Raw genomic sequence first — 3,126 nt, 5'->3', positions numbered from 1 at the left:
TCAGGCTGGAGGAGGGACCTGGGGCCACACCCAGGTGGCAGAGAAAATTCTGGGGGGGGGATTGATGATGCATGGGGCAGTGGGGATTACCGCCCCCCACCCAGCAGCACCCAGTGAATCAGGGCTTTTTCTCCCCAAAGTGCCAGGAGCTGGGGCAGCAGTTGCCAGGCTGGGAGAGGGGCAGGGTATGGGCCTGGGTGATTCAGAGATTTGGCAGCAGTCGAATCTCCAAATCAGATTCGACTGAATTGATTCAGGACAGTGATTTGAATCATCGAATCAAATCACTGTCCCCCAGATCGGCCTAATCCGAAGCGAACACTAGCTGCTTTGCACAGGCCTAATAAAAATTAACTTGGTCTAATAGGAGCAGTTGATTTATCAAAGTGGGGCCATGGACAGATATACTGTCTAAAGCACCCTCAAATACCTTTGTAGTGCTCCAGACAGTCAATGCACAGTGTACAGACATGCCCTGCCAGAAAAATTGCTTTAAAAAGGCTGAAATGCTTCTAACAAGAGGAATATCTTTGAAGTGCTTCATTTTGAACTGTTTCCTGAGAACTGTGTGATGTGATTGGTTAGTCCTCTAAATCATGTGATGGGATTGGTTAGTCCTCTAAAATCCTACTGTACTGCACGCTTCCTTTGCTCCCCCCCATCATGGGAACAAGGGGGGAGTGTGTGGACAGCCAGTGAATGCTCTGCTGTGTGCTCAGCTGTCTTCAGGAAACTCTGGAGACCAGAGGGCAAGAGGCACTCAGGGATTCCTGCTTCCACCCCCCCGACTGGAGTTACATGGCCTTGAAAAACACTGAATTTGAAGAACTCCAAACTGGAGTGAACTTTGGAGTGTTCAAATGCATGTTTGCTCATGCCTAATAGATAATAAAACTCAGAATACTGATACATACATTGAAATCCTACAATATAGATGCAGGTAGTTCTTTGCTTATGGATCATGGTGCCAGAAAGACAATCCTGATCACTGCAGTTGGAAGAGCCCAGATTTCCCTCATAGAGCATGTCCAATCCTTAGTCATAAATTGACATGCATTAATGGAACATAGTTTTGAACAGAAGTCTGAATTTATTGATTTTTTTTTTTGGTAAATGAAAGGAAACATCTAGCAGCAGCTAAAAGGGAGGCATTTGAGGCCTTGTAAAAGTTTTAAATGAAGATGGAATAAAAGAGTTCTCAGGATATTAGTAAACATGTCCCCTAGGTAGTTAAAGCTGCATCATAATATGCACTATAGACTGTTACAAGTGAGCCATATACAGTAAGGAATAATGAGAGCTTTTTGTATTTCATTTCATTTTGAGATGTTAAATGGGAGGAAGTAAACAATTTAGCTGGTGTTAAGGTTATCTAGTATCTGTAAGTAGTTTGTTTAACTCAAGACTTGTAATCTCTTTGGCACCAGCATGACTGTCCATGGTTGTCCCAGGAGTACAGAGGGAAGGGAGTGTTAAGTTAACTTCTCCCTGGGGTCTGTGCATTGCACAGAGAGGAAGAGTTAGCTGTGTCACTAGTCGATAGCAGTCCTGCTATTAGAATTGCAAGGCAATAAAATTACCTAACCTGCTGTCCTTTCGTGTGAAAAGTTAATTCCTTCTGTGAGGATATCTCATTATTTTTTACCAGTTAATATAGCCATGAAACAACTCTGCAGTAGGAATTGATATCCTCCTCAACACTGGCATCTTCTCTTCCTCCATTGAAAGCACAGCATTGCTGACACACACTCCCATGTCCATGCATTCAGAACATCTCTATTTAAATGCAGATTCTGATTCTCCCAGCTCGAACAAAAGGCTTTTTACAGAGACAGTTGAAAGTTTAAATGTGAAATCAATTGTGGATTGATTGAAGGCACATTATCATTCTGTGCCTGAGACATCTCTGTGTTTTTATGCTGTCCATGGACTTTTTAAGAAGACTCATTTACCTTTCCTAAATAGTAGCCTCCTTTCTGTACACCACTGTTGTGGCTTTTAATTTCTCTGTTTCCTTTTGAATAAAAAAAAAAAACAATTAAAAAAACCCCCCCAAAAACCCAAAACCCAGACATATTCCATGGAAAAAACAAAACCAGTTATGTAACACTAGCTTCATTTTCTTTAAGGAGGTTTTCATTAATGAGGCCTATTCAGCAGCAAACGAAGGTTTTTTCATCCATGCTGCTTTTAATATATACCATTAATTATTGTCGTTGTCTGGTGACTTTGTTCATTTTTTAGTGTCTATGCAGTGTACATGTGTCCTTCACAGTGACATCCCACCTTCCTGCTAAATGTCTTCTAATACTAAATTTCTGTAGCAATTGTCTGAGAAAGTGTTCCAGTTGAAGATCATTTGTAAACAACATCCTCTATCTCCAGCTGTTTTTTCTTTACTTTGATATCATCTAATGCTTTGTAGTTGGAGAGTGAAGGATGTGCCATCTTCATTCCCATAGGATTAGCTGGTGAAGCAAGCAGCTGACTTCTGTAATAGCTTAGGTTCTGATCTTGCAAGCTAATGCATCTTCCTCTGCATTATGCCTGCACAATAAACTGTAGAGGGACAGAACATTTCTGCCAAGAACAGTTATATTACTGAGGCCTAAAGGATATTTAGGGTCTGAGGTAACAGGTATTTAGAGTTGTATAGATAGTAAACAGAGCCTAGAATTTCACCTGGAAGTGGATTCACAATGTATATATCAATATAACATACATTCACCATCTTGTTTTATCTATCAAGCAAGCAGTGCTCTGTATTCAGTTCTTTTCAAGGTCACTCTCTATAAAGAGTGCTACAAGAAATTATCGTATGGCAAAGTGGAAAGCTGCTTGAGAGGTGACTGGGAGAAAATTCTTGGTTAATAGAAGGCAAAGAATGTGTTTTGGGAGGCTGTTACTATCTAAAAATTCATGTGAAGAGGTGAGAATCAGGATAGGTCAGCTCCCATTGTTTACTGGCTAGAGCCAACCCAACAGAGGGCACAGTTTTCAGATTTAATGATTTAAATGAGTTTGCTATATTGCAAGCTAAACCACATCCACATGTAGTTTAGTTTGCAACATAGCTATTTGTAACATTGCAGCCTTTGACAGCCTGCCCACCCTCCACCCCCGCCC

At 41.1% G+C, this 3,126-nt stretch overlaps 1 protein-coding gene across 2 annotated transcripts in view; it reads left to right on the top strand.

Annotated features, from left to right (window-relative positions):
* HYDIN (HYDIN, axonemal central pair apparatus protein) overlaps window positions 1–3,126 on the top strand; it is a 533,466-nt gene that overhangs the window by 216,074 nt on the left and 314,266 nt on the right. The window lies entirely within an intron of this gene.

The sequence above is a fragment of the Gavialis gangeticus genome, unplaced genomic scaffold (assembly GCF_001723915.1).
Source record: "Gavialis gangeticus isolate Ggan-Ray unplaced genomic scaffold, GavGan_comp1, whole genome shotgun sequence".
Taxonomy (NCBI): Eukaryota; Metazoa; Chordata; order Crocodylia; family Gavialidae; genus Gavialis; species Gavialis gangeticus.
The sequence above is the reverse complement of the archived record's forward strand: the minus strand, read 5'-3'. Positions and strand labels throughout refer to the sequence as shown.